The sequence below is a fragment of the Anguilla rostrata genome, chromosome 5 (genome assembly GCF_018555375.3).
Source record: "Anguilla rostrata isolate EN2019 chromosome 5, ASM1855537v3, whole genome shotgun sequence".
Taxonomy (NCBI): domain Eukaryota; kingdom Metazoa; phylum Chordata; class Actinopteri; order Anguilliformes; family Anguillidae; genus Anguilla; species Anguilla rostrata.
The window spans coordinates 32,235,912-32,249,218 of record NC_057937.1 but is presented as its reverse complement, the minus strand read 5'-3'; the positions used below and the strand labels follow the sequence as shown (position 1 = coordinate 32,249,218).

The following is a 13,307-nucleotide window of genomic DNA, read 5'->3' as shown; positions in this document are numbered from 1 at the left end:
ACGCTGGTGGGGCCGTACACGTTGATGACCCTGAGTGGGGAACCCCCGACCTCGAAATCGGTAGTTTAGGGTTAGGGTTATGGTTACAGCTATGGTTAAGGTTAGGGTTAGGGGTTGGATTAGGGTTATCCCTATGGTAAGGGTTAGGGTTTTTGTTTGGATTAGGGTTATGGCTAAATTTAGGGTTAGGGTTACGGCTAGAATTAAGGTTAGGACTAGGTCAAGGGTTATGGCTAAGGTTAGGGTTACAGCTAGGGTTAGGGTTACGGCTAGGGTTATGATTAGGGTTACGCCTAGGGTAAGGGTTAGGGTTAGAGTCCCGGCTAGGGTTAGGGTTAGGGTTAGGTTTGCAGCTAGGGCTAGGGTTGCGGCTTGGGTTAGGGTTATGGCTAGGGTTGGGGTTCCGGCCAAGGTTAGGGTTATGGTTTTGGCTAGGGTTAGGTTAAGGCTAGGGTTAGGGTTTCGGCTTGCTTTAGGGTTACAGCTAGGGTTATGGTTAGGTTTACAGTTAGGGTTAGGGTTAGGATTAGGGTTACAGCTATGGTTAGGGTTAGGTTTAGGATTACAGCTAGGGTTAGGGTTAGGTTTACAGCTAGTGTTAGGATTAGGGTTACAGCTATGGTTAGGGTTAGGTTTAGGGTTACAGTTAGGCTTGCTGCTAGGGTTAGGGTTACAGCTTGGGTTAGGGTTTGGGTTACAGCTAGGGTTCAGGTTATAGTTAGTGTTACAGCTAGGGTTAGGGTTAGGGTTACAGCTAGAGTTATGGTTAGGGTTACTGTTACGATTAGGGTTAGGCTTAGGATTACAGCTAGGGTTCAGGTTATAGTTAGTGTTACAGCTAGGGTTAGGGTTAGGGTTACAGATAGGGTTATGGTTAGGGTTACTGTTACGGTTAGGGTTAGGTTTAGGATTACAGCTAGGGTTAGGGTAACAGGTAGGGTTAGGGTTAGGTTTACAGCTACCGTTAGGGTTTCAGCAGGGGTTTGGGTTACAGCTAGGGTTAGGGTTAGGTTTACAACTAGGGCTAGGGTTACAGCAAAGGTTCGGGTTAGTGTTACAGCTAGGGTTATGGTTAGGGTTACTGTTACGGTTAGGGTTAGGTTTAGGATTACAGCTAGGGTTAGGGTAACAGGTAGGGTTAGGGTTAGGTTTACAGCTACCGTTAGGGTTTCAGCAGGGGTTTGGGTTACAGCTAGGGTTAGGGTTAGGTTTACATCTAGGGTTAGGGTTATAGCTGGGGTTAGGATTATGGCTAGCATTACGGCTACGGCTAGTGTTAGGTTTAGGCTAGGGGACAATAAGCTCAACACCGAAGTGTCAAGCAGGCACAGGTCAAAAGAAATCCCTCTTTATGTTTGATAATAACACCACAGGAAAGATCATGTATTTGAGGGAGGGGGGGCGGGAACACTTTGACATGTCCCAGGCGGGGATCGAACCGGCAACGCTTTGTCTGCCATATGGCCAGGCCAGGAGTTAGGGTTAGGGTTGAGGCTAGGGTTTGGGTTAGGGTTAGGGTTGGAGCTAGGGTTAGGGCTGGGGTTAAGGTTGGGGCCAGGGTCAGAGCCAAGTCAGGGGAAAACAGGCCCTACACCACAATGTGCAGAGCAGACACAGGTACAGTTCAAAAAGTCCCTCTTTATATTAATGATAACCCCCCCAGAAGGAAGCAAAAAACAAAACCCACAAACAAACAAGGGGAAGGGGGGCGAAGAGAGAAAAATTTAAGGGGAAGTAAGTACTTGGTAAGGGGGGCGGGGGGCCCATAGGTTAAGTTGAGGCTGGAGCCAGTAGTTGGGTTAAGGTTAAAACAAGAGTCTGGGTGGAATTCCTCCATGTTAAACTCTATTATTTTATTCAGATACTCTACCAGGCCGGATGATCATGGGAAGAAGAGAAAACTTACAAGAATACTTATTGTCTCTAATAAAAATCAATATTAATATCATATCACAAAACCAGGTGAGTGTTCATATTATTCAACAGCCATGCAAGTAATTATAGAAATACAAAACATAATATAGATATCTAATATATACACTGTCCTATAATTGTTGTAGATATACCCTTAATTATTTTATTCAATTCATAAACCATGACCAGGATATTGCCTGCAGTACCATTTGGACACTAGGTCAAGACTTTGGTTCGGTTTACAGCTAGGGTTAGGGTTAAAATTTTTCCTCCTGACACTACAGAGGTCTGGGCCTTCACAAACTGGCCTAGAAGGTAACAAAACACTGCCCCCTGTAGGCCACTTTTCTGCCATGCAGGGTTCAGACCTGCACAAGAAGGCCTTGGAGACCGATTGTTTATTGAACGACTGGGGAAAGAAAGGGCTTTCCATTTTCCATTGGCCAGTGCACAAGACTTCTCGGCTGCCACCAATGGCATTAGAGGGTCTTCCCCAAACTTTTAGCCTAACCAGCCTAGCCATAGGGCGGCCTTCCAACTCCTCCATCACACCTAGAGTGCTAATCCACCACTTCCAACATAAAGACAAACTTCCACCTTAAAAATAATAAACACAGTACACATGTCATTCATACACTACACTTTTTTTCTTTATTTTTTCTTTTAGGATTAAAATAAATACCGTTAAACAGTATAGAAGAAGAGGGGCTCAAAACATGATGGGTAAAGACAAGGACCAATAGTTGAATGCCCCATCACGCCTCTAGTGGGTATATAAAGCTTTTGAGTTTTACAATCTGTTTGGTTTCCATTCCCTCTGAGGAAGCACTGATGTGCGAAACGTTAGGGAGAAACTGAACAGAAATTCTAATTGTGGATTTCACTGGGTGTTTGTTTTTTGCCTTTTATTTTGAGTGGTTTTAAAGAAGAAAAGCCCATTGATAAAAATAAAGGTATTTTAAACTGGTTAACAGGGGGCTCAACACCTACAAAAACAAAATGAAGGCACCAAATCAAAATGGTGTCTGCAGAACCAGATAAACAAAAGAAAAAAGAACAAATTCTAACCTCTACCTGGCTTGAGAGAGACCTAGGTGGGAGAACACGACAGCCTCCACAGCACCAGATCTACAGTGGGAGAAGACCAGAGGTCTCAACATGAAACTACTAGAATGGTAAGAGCCCACTCTGGGCAGCTATAAATTGTTTGGCTGCTAGAAATTTCGTTGACCAGATTGAATATGCCAGCTTTAAGCAACAGATACTCTGTTTTATCCACAATGATAGGGAACATAGAGCAAGATACCCCCGTTACACAACCGATTCCAACTCTTGAGCCCAGGGCCAAGCCCTGGACCAGAGCCCCAAACACAAATGCTACCTACATTGCTAACACAAGGACAAGGCCCAGCTCGGGCCTACTATCTACCCCCCACACACAACACATTATTCACACCAGTAATACAATGCCAAGACCTAGTTCTGGCCTACTACCTACCCCCGTCACACAACGCACTCCAGCCTTGTGGCCTAGGATTGCGCCTTCAAACAGAGCTTCCAATACAAACAGAGTTCATGCTGGCAGAACAAGGCCAAGGCCTACCCCTGACCAACCGTATACAGGAACATCACACACCCAGACACATGCAGATGATTTTGACAAACACACAGCTAAACATTATTTCAAACTGTTTCAGTCCCTACACCATAAGAATATAGTAGACAAGGCCATTTCAACACAAACATTTCCCATAGGAATGATGAGACAGGTGAAGAAACTTACTGATTTTATCAAACCGTCCTCACCTACGAGAGAAACCAAACAGAAGGTCATAGAAAATGCAAAACAAGGGATGGATAATAACATGTTAATTTTACAAGCACATTATAATGCGGTAATACAGTCACTGATACAAACACAATTCATCTTCAATCACATATCATTGCAAGTTGCACTAGGTTGGGCACATAAGAGATATAAATATAAATTCATCAATATTACTACACACAGTGATGAGCTTGTTGCAAACAGAACAGCTTTCTGAGGCCTCATCTATTGAGGTTTTACCTCCACTTACCCCACAGCAGACAGGGACCTCAAGTAGTCCAGCCATAAAGGAACAGAAAATCACAAATGTTTAGGCCGTTTTGTCTGTACCTTCTCTGGGATCAGAGCATTTTCCTGAGTTACCATCTGAAGGGAGGTTGTCCTTACCCATTCAACAACAGATAGGGGCCACAGAAATTCCAACTAGTAAGGAACAAAATGTTATGCATGTTTCTACGGTTGTCTCTTCACCTTTTTTAAGAGCAGAGCAGCTCCCTGGGGCCCCACCTACAGTCTTGGACCCAACTTCACAAGCACATTGTTCTACTCAAGGGCCAGAAGGATCCGGGCCTTCAACTCCAGCAGTAGGTATCACAACTTCACAATATATTTCCAACACTACCACTACCATTCCACTGCCAACATCTCACTGAAGAAACACTTATACAGCCTGCCATGCTTACAATAGTACAGATACACCACAGAATGGACAGCCAAATACATGTTCCAACACACACACACACAATCTCATTCACCACCCAGGACAATTATTTCAAACGTCAGTCAATACAATGATACTGATATTCTGCCCCATTCTCAATTTACAGGTACAAGGGAAAAAGGTTCCCCACTCGTAAAAGATACTGATGGGCATATGATGAAGGGAGATGCAAAGGGGAATTCCCCAAAACTGCAAACCCAATCTGAGCCCTCCCATTTTAACAAAATTCCCACTACTCACACCAAGGATAACTTCTCTGACTTCACCATTACATTAGATGATAGCCTGTCACAGGAGGAGGCGAACCAACCTCAACTCCTGTTCAAACCACATCGTCATCCAAACACAGACAGAAAAGCTCAAGATTGGAGTCTCACGGTGACAAAACCCATCTTGATTATCGGAGACTCCGACATCAGTAGAATCCCCCATTACACAGATTCATCAATACAAATTGACAGTTTCCCAGGGGCCAATTTCCTATATATAGGAAAAAATTGTCAGAAATTACCACCAAACCCACACATACAGAAGATCATACTTTCAGTGGGAATAGATGACCAGCAACCCTACAAAACAGCGATCAAACAATTACAGTTTATGTGGAGAATGGCGGCAGCAGGTTTCCCCAATGCAAGCTGGTATACATCTATCATTCAATTTTCAGATCACCTTTCATTCCAACACAAACAAACCTGATAACTCTGAATACATATATTGAACACCATGGTAACCCTCTGCTGGAGCTGGACAAACTACTGTTCCACGTTGATCCCAGGGATAACATCCATTGGACGCCAACAACGGCCTCACAAATCCTTGAATATTGGCTGGAACAATTAAATTGGTAGAGCGGGGAAAGTGCGAGGCATCACAACAGACACACACCAACATATTTAATTTATCAAAAACCCTGGCACTTTCCCAGTCGGAGTTGTTGCGTAAGGGCCTTCTGTAACACAGCGTACAAAGGTGACACTGTTGCTAAAGAATATTTATAAAAGAACTCAACTCACATATGGACCAGATATCAGAAGACCAGACTCAACTCAGGAGGAGAGGAGAATGCAGTGCAGTGACAACAGCGAAATAACCCACAGAGACTGAATTTGAAAGGTAAGAAAATATATTGTCCTTTCCGTTTAAACTAATATTTGTAAGAATATAAGTAACAAAAACAGATACTTTACGTACAATGCCATAAAATTATCCCATACCTTGAGCACATCAACCGTTATTGATAACAGTCATATGGGTTTCCCTTCGTAACAGTTGGCTACAGGACTTGACACTTGCTACTGGTAAGGTAAGCTATCCTAAATTCCTAATAAATGTCTACTATTCTATTCACAGGGTGGTATAGTATTAGTATTTTTACTTTTATTTTTGTCCTGTTAACCAATGTTCTATATTACTCCTTTAGTTTTTAAACCCAATTTCAGAAAAGTAACCAATAAAGATAAACAAAAAAAAAAAAAAGAAAGTTACATTCACATAACTCTTTGTTACAATGTACATTAATTAGATCTCACTCAGTTCAGTTTAGTCCAGGTGCTGGAAAAATCCAGGGCAGTTGAAGAAAGAAAAAAAATAAAATGCTTATCCTAGCAAATTCAAGTGTTAGTAATGCAACCAACGCTCTCCTCCCTCTCTAGATATGCTTTTGACAATGGCTCGTCAGCCTTATATCTGCAGCGGCTCCAGCAGGGTTGGGCAGTAACAGGATGAAGGCAAAATCCAGATCCAAGGGACAGTTCTCACCATAGCAAAAAAAAAAAAAAACTCCAGCCTTGCATAACAAAGCCAAAAAACAATGAACATTTATACATTTAATTTCTTATAACTGCATTAAACTCATATACACCAACACAGACTGTATGTATGTGTATGTTAATTAATAAACATATATTAATCTCATTAAATGTGTACTCTTTTTTTATTGGAGTGTATTTAGCTTGACATTAACTTAAGCCTAGCTAACCAGAGACATTGCAAGAGGAAGCTAGGTAAATTAGCTTCACGGTAGCAACACAACTGCACAAGGTAATAATCTATCAAACACAGTAGCTATTACATGGCTACTAGCTAGCATTAGTGTAGTCGGAAAAAATGATTACCAATCTAAAAACATTTAACACGTGTTCGCTGCAAGATACGGAACTGCCGCACCGACCGTCAGCATCGTTATCATTAATGCTAAACGGCTATTAGTTTTAGCTGCTAGGCTACTAACATACTAGCGATCTCTGAGCCCGAAACACAAAATGGTGGCTCGCTAACATTAACCAAGCGGCCAAAACCAGACTTTCTGTTTTCTCTTGAAGCTTCCACTAATCGTGGTCCAGTTGTTTCCTGGGAAAGGGCGTGTCACTACGAGGTATAACTGAAATTTCGTTAATTTTTAAGCATAAATTACTTGTTATGTTGCAAGGAGTGTAGAATCAGTAGACAGTGGTGGTAGCGGAGTTAGTGCCAAATTAACAAGCTAGCTATCTATCGTATATCAAACCAGATAATTTACCGCCGATTTTAAATCCAGATAACATCCCAATATATTACAAACCCGCCATGGACCGCAACAAGAAGCTAGTAATTCTGCTCTCTACCTCGTATAACACCGGGAATGCAGCTACAGAAATTACCAGTTTTTCCTCCATCCTCAATATGCGCGGAACTTTTTTTAACGAGCAAGATTTTGGCTAGCCGGCTGAAGAAACAGGAACACAGCCTTCACCTGATTGGCTCAATGGAACGCGCTCGACGGATTCATTTGCATAAAGTTGAGCTCTGCTCAACTTTTTCGTCGCGCTGCTACCCATCGCTTCAGCGCCCCGCTACCAGAATGCATTGTGGGTGCGATTGACGGTTGTCCCATAGGAAATGAATGGGAAGCGTCAAATCGCTCTGCTTCCGACGCTGCAGTGGACATGCACCGTAAGTCTACGGTACAAATGCGGTCAAAATACAAAGTCAATAATTTTTTCTCACAAGAACAAATAATCACAATGGCCCTCATTTATGAAATGAACATACGACAGAAAATGGGTGTACGGTCATTTCCACACAAAGCTCGGCATTTATCAATTTGGACGTGAGCGGAGGCTACAATCAAATCTCAGGTCAAGGCTCAACTAGTGTACGCAAGTTTTCATGTCAGTGTGGACTTGCGGTGCAGCATAGTAAATCTGGCTGAGTCGGAGAATTGTTATTAGACCATATTCTGACTGGCATCTAAGCATATGCAGCCACATATTCATCACTTAAAAATATGTAGCCTATGGCAAAATATTCTATTTTGTAAAGGCCTACATCGACTGTGTCATATCCCAAACATAAATGGGTATTTTTAAATTGTTTGCAATTAACGGGGTTAACAGTTTCTTGGTGTAGGCTATGAGATTAATTTCTCTTTCATTTTGAGATAGCCTACTTGTTAGGCTATGCTACGCTACTGGTGACATAATTACAAGCAATTAGGTTAGATGCTTATTCAGTCACCTATTTAAACGAGAGCTTTGACATCTCGGCAATGGCAGATCTGGCTCTGTTAGAAGACCTCTACGCGCCCGTAAAACGAAAATGAAACGAACAAAACAAATGTTTATAACATCAATAAAACATCATTAAAATGAAGAAATAAATGAATCCTGCTACCGTGTAATTATTTAAATACTAGTAGCCGGGCTCGGACACAGGTCTGTGTGTGTCTGTCTGTCTCTTCTGTGTCTCCTCCGCCACCTGTTATGCCCGAAATGGAAGCAGACCCGATAAGCGCGGACACTCACTCTTCAGCCTGCATCAGTGCAAGACTGGAATCCAGCTGGCCTCCTCCAGTCAGCTGGGCGCTGCAACACACTTTTTGGTGGCGAGTTTGAGGTCTGATCATTTTTTCTTCACCTAAATGTAAAGAATTACGATATATATAAATAAAACATTACCGAATGTAAATAAGCAGCCATTGAAGAGTGAGAGAGAGGAGGGGTGGGGGAAAGCTCAAAACTTTCAGTGCAACTAGTTTTACGGTTAATATATATATAGGCTATACATATCACGGATGTATACATTAAGTATTCCAACCTCAGCTGGAGTTCGATTGTCCAAGGCAACGCTGTTGACCGCAGCAGTGATCTCCTTCCACACTGCATTTTTCTTCCTTCTATGCCACTTTTCAGGCTACCAAATAGAACTAATTGGTTCAGATTGTATTTCTAGATCGGAGAAATTTCTCTTCTTGGCCGTATTACGCTTCTCCATGTCGTAAACTCTAGGGGCGAGGCCTCTAAACCGAGAATATATAGGGGCGTGATATTTAAATGACGATTGTTTTAAGGCGCCACATTTATCAACGCCTGATCATTCTTACGCAGTGATTGGCGAGAAACAAACGTTTCATGAATCACACGTGAACCCTGTCATAAGATGATTTCTGCGCTCAGATCTGCGCTGGTTTCTACGTTAGATTGATAAATGAGGGCCAATATGTGTATTTTATTCGTCTTATGACTGTCCATGGGCCGATTTCATGATTTATTGTGTCATTTGAGCACTGTTATATATGTTAATATTTGTTGTGGACCAATGAGGTACAGTTTGCGTCACTTCCTGATTACTGCAGAGGACTAAGCTACAGTAGGGGCTACAGCAGAGACTGTAAGAAATATGGACAAAGCTACTGTGACGTCACCCATTGACTCTCCGTGGGTCTCTAAAACACGTTTTGAAGCTCAATGGCGGGCGCTGCCATGTTGTCGATTTGGAGCCAAAACCATAGAGTTCAGCGGTTCTGTGATTTTAAAATGTGATTGACAGTCCGGTGCGGAAAATCCCATCAACCTGAATGAACGGTTGCAGAACGAACTCAAGGCTGGCTGACTGTCTGCCGTTATGTTTTAAAATATATTATCAAATGTTTACAAAAGGTTTTTGCTTAACAACGGTGCAAATAGAACTACCAACCGGAGTTTTGCTTGAGTAAAGCAAACAGTAAAGCCGCTACACTCTCATTCATGGGCTTTCATTATGTTCCACTCGGGAGCAGCTGAGTCACGTGCGAGTGGTAAAATTCGGTATTACTGGTCCGGTCCGGTATTTGGCTTAATATCAAACCAGTTTGAAAATTTTTACATCGGCCCAACCCTAGTCATGAAGGTGTCCCCTAGGGCAATGGAAAAATCAAGGAGAGGAGAGGTTAGAGCAGCAATGAAGATTAGCTCCGTCTTACCCGGGTTGAGCTTCAGGTGGTGATTGTCCATCCAGTTCTGGATGTCCCTCAGGCAGGCGGAGATGCTGGCAGGGACTTGTGTGTCCGATGGGGAGCAGGAGAGAAAGAGTTGTGTGTCGTCTGCATAGCAGTGATATGACAAGCCATGGACCGAGGACTGAGTCCTGGGGAACTCCCGTGGCAAGGGGGCAGGGTGGCGATACTCTACCAGCCCAGGCAACCTGGAAGGAGCGATCAGAGAGATAGGACTCAATCCAGTCAAGGGCTGTGCCGCAGATCCCTGTTGCTGCCAGGGAGGACAGGAGGATGGAGTGCTCCACAGTGTCAAAAGCAGCTGAGAGATCTAGCAGAATCAGGACAGAGGAGAGGCTTGAAGTGACTCACTGACAGAAATGAGTTCAGTCTCTGTCAAGTTGCCAGGCCTGAAGCTGGACTGGTGGGGGTCGAGCAGGTTATTCTGAGAGAAGAAAGCAGAGAGTTGGTTAGATGCAGCTCGTTCAAGCGTTTTGGATAGAAAAGGAAGGAGAGATACCGGTCGGTAGGGTTTCTAGGTTCTGAATGGTACTTTTTTTTCTGAGAGTGTAGGGTTAGAGTTAGGGTTCTTCACCAATGAACAAAGGACTCTCTACCAAGTCCTATGAGGCATCCCACAACTTTCTATTACAAGCAGTTCAAAAGCTATGAAATAATAAACATTGGCAATTTAAATGAATGGAGGAATATTCACCCTTGTGATGTCACAATGCTCTGTCTTCAGCTGCTAGAGGGCATTGTGATGTCACGAGGGTCAACATTACACCATTCATTCTCTATGGAACAAAATTGCCCACAAAAAGTTGAATTTTTCAGAAACCTTGCACCGAAACTTTCCACAAAGTAATAGCACACCATTCCCGACGAAGCTGCTCGATTTGACATATTGCACGTGTATGTGGTGCGAAAATTCTGGGAAGAGTAGCGGTCCAAAAAATGGGTGGAATAAAGAATAATAATATGTCAGATAATAGTAATGTGATTGCCAAAGGCAACCACACTAATTTTAGACAGTCATGTTATGTGTGTAGTAATGTAATGTAACCACATAAGTATCCCAGTAACTACCTTCCTACAAACCGATTGATTTTAAGTCATTCATATGTACAGTATAATGCTATGAGAAAACTAGAGTTGTTAAAGTTCAGAGATGCACTTTCAGCCAGCAACACAAAATTAATCAAATTAAACAGTAGTGCTCATAATCAACTTGTCATGAAGGAAAATTTTGTTAGCTTTTTAGCAGCAGGCGTCATGTTTTATTACTGCCCAGCTGTTTCTACTCACTGAGATGAATCACATCAATTACAAGCGTGAATAAAAGTAACTGGATGAACTGTGAATTATATTGCTGCTTTTTTGACGAAACATTTTTTCTTGTTAGGGTCAACTTGCCATCTCATTTTCCCTCAGCTGTACAGAGCAAACCTAGCTAATGACTGACTATCTCCACTAAGTATCCAGAGAGACCCTAATTGTTTATATGGACTAGAGAGAGAGGCTGTCTGATGTACAATAGCATTTATTATAAGAGAGGAGCAGAATGTCTTGAAAGAATTAGGACAATGGTAGTAAGATGCAGGATTAGACGATTTTTAAATCTGTGCCATTCCTTTATTATGATTTAGCCCAAATATTGTGGTTATTAGGAAAAAATTTTTAAATGAAAGTAGTCAATAAATTAGTGATTTAATCAATAATTACCTTTACAATGACTCAATTTGTTTGATGGCCTGGCTGTTGAAGAAGAAACACTAGCTCATCTTTTATGATCGAGAAATTTTAAAAAAGAATAATAATTAAAGTTATCAAACGTATGACAGCAAAATATTAAATTTTAGACACTGGTCCTTTTAAGTTTATACCTAAAGCCAGTTGGTTACCCCCCTACCTTTTTTTATTTTTAATGCCTGTTAATCTCATGGTGTGATATGAATTTCAGGGCACTGTTATCACAGTACTCATCTTCCTCCATTTCCTTATGAAAGACAGTATTGTGGTCAGCGGTGTTTTAGCGTTGACTTAATCCTCAATACTACAATGATACTAGTATGAGTGATCACCAGCTGGTTCCTGTGGGTCATCATGTGGGTCAGCCCCTAGGAAAAAGGTTAGAATTTAAGTACAATCAATCATTCAAGGGTAAGATGAAGGGTAATAACAGGGAGCAATTCTTTGCCTTCTCAGGCAGCGTTTACCCATCCCTGCTGTGAGCACACTGAAATTGTGTCTTTGTCAGCAGTCTGATAAGGGACATTAGGATTAATTGGAACACAGTAACCAATTTGAGAGCGTTTATAGTGTACAGAGAATCATTTCTTGATGGAGATGCATAAGCTCACGGCAGAGGGCTCTCCTTCACCCAAGGGTGCAGTAGAGTAACTGAATTTCCAGTCATTGAAATAGAAATGAGTATGCCTTCTCCACCGATAATTTTGATATCTCTGCAGAATGTTTCACACCTACCCCTGTTTATGAGAGCTGCTGCAGTTATCCTGCAGTTATCCACCAGTTCAGTGGAGCCACCTGCAGCTATGCCCTCCATTATGAGCCAGGTTTCATTGTGCTGTAGGGCCATCATCTGTGCAGGTAAGAAGGGCTGAGTTGCATGCCCCCTCCAGTCTTCCTTACATGGGCAATTTTTCTTGTTAGGCAAATTAAACACATCCTCAAATTATTTTACACCAGGGCAGCCCACCCCAGTACCTGGAGATCTACTTTCCTGTAGGTTTTCATTTCAACCCTAATTTGGAACATCTGATTCCACTAATTAGCAGTTCAATAAGATCTTTAGCTGTTGAATGTGGTGTGCTTTGTTTGGGTTGGAGTGAAAACCTATAGAAAAGTAGATCTCCAGGTACTGGTCTGGACAGCCCTGTTTTACACAAAACTTTGCCATAGAACACATTGATAAGGCCACTTATCACTTTGAAGGATGTACTAATACTTCACTTGCTGCCAGCCCCTTTCGATGCCAATGGGATTTGAACCATTAGCAATTCAACAAGTTATTAAATTGTCCTTTTATAAATGTGCGAGCTAAATCAGGCAACACAGCACACAACAGCTTACAATACTGTAGAAAATGTTAAATAAGAATTAGCAGCATCAGCTTTTTGACCCATTTATAATCTAATATAATCAGCATATGTTTGGACAAAAATAGAGACTGATGTAGGCCTATAAAATAATTGTTTCCCATCCTTCCTTCTTGGCTTTGGCTGCTATGGGTGTGATATTTTTGTGACAATTTCTTTAATCTACTTCTTTAATCAATTTCTATAATCTTACACAATTGTTTTCTTTTCCTCAGCACTGAAATGAGCTGCAACTTTGTCACGGCCACCATTGCTGAATTGTTTTGGTGTGCTGCTGATCTTCCTTTTGAATCCAAATGGAGCATGCAATTATCTAAGAAAGTGACACCTGGCTCAAGCTAATGAGCTCATTAAAGTGCACATATGTGTTGGAAGAACTGACAATCCTGGATATCAATAGCGAGGCAAATCGGATCTGGCAGATTTTATCTTAACCTGAATTAGTTTAGCAATATATGAACCATGGAGCCACAGTCTTAGCTGCTTGATTTT

At 41.9% G+C, this 13,307-nt stretch overlaps 2 long non-coding RNA genes across 5 annotated transcripts; one reads left to right on the top strand and one right to left on the bottom strand.

Annotated features, from left to right (window-relative positions):
- Positions 1–2,699: 2,699 nt before the first annotated feature.
- LOC135255074 (uncharacterized) lies at positions 2,700–6,385 on the top strand. Of its 3 annotated transcripts, none has more exons than XR_010330071.1 (5): positions 2,700–3,089; positions 4,224–4,330; positions 4,570–5,579; positions 5,736–5,769; positions 6,119–6,385. It is a non-coding gene; the product is annotated as an uncharacterized LOC135255074 (long non-coding RNA). The 3 variants fall into 3 exon arrangements; XR_010330072.1 differs by having other exon boundaries at positions 2,701–3,089; positions 4,229–4,326; XR_010330070.1 differs by having other exon boundaries at positions 2,702–3,089; positions 4,224–4,326.
- A 4,569-nt stretch (positions 6,386–10,954) lies between these two features.
- LOC135255073 (uncharacterized) lies at positions 10,955–13,098 on the bottom strand. Of its 2 annotated transcripts, none has more exons than XR_010330068.1 (3): positions 13,009–13,098; positions 12,184–12,339; positions 10,955–11,816 (listed from the first exon to the last, which is right to left on the bottom strand). It is a non-coding gene; the product is annotated as an uncharacterized LOC135255073 (long non-coding RNA). The 2 variants fall into 2 exon arrangements; XR_010330069.1 differs by having other exon boundaries at positions 12,184–12,343; positions 13,009–13,092.
- Positions 13,099–13,307: the final 209 nt, after the last annotated feature.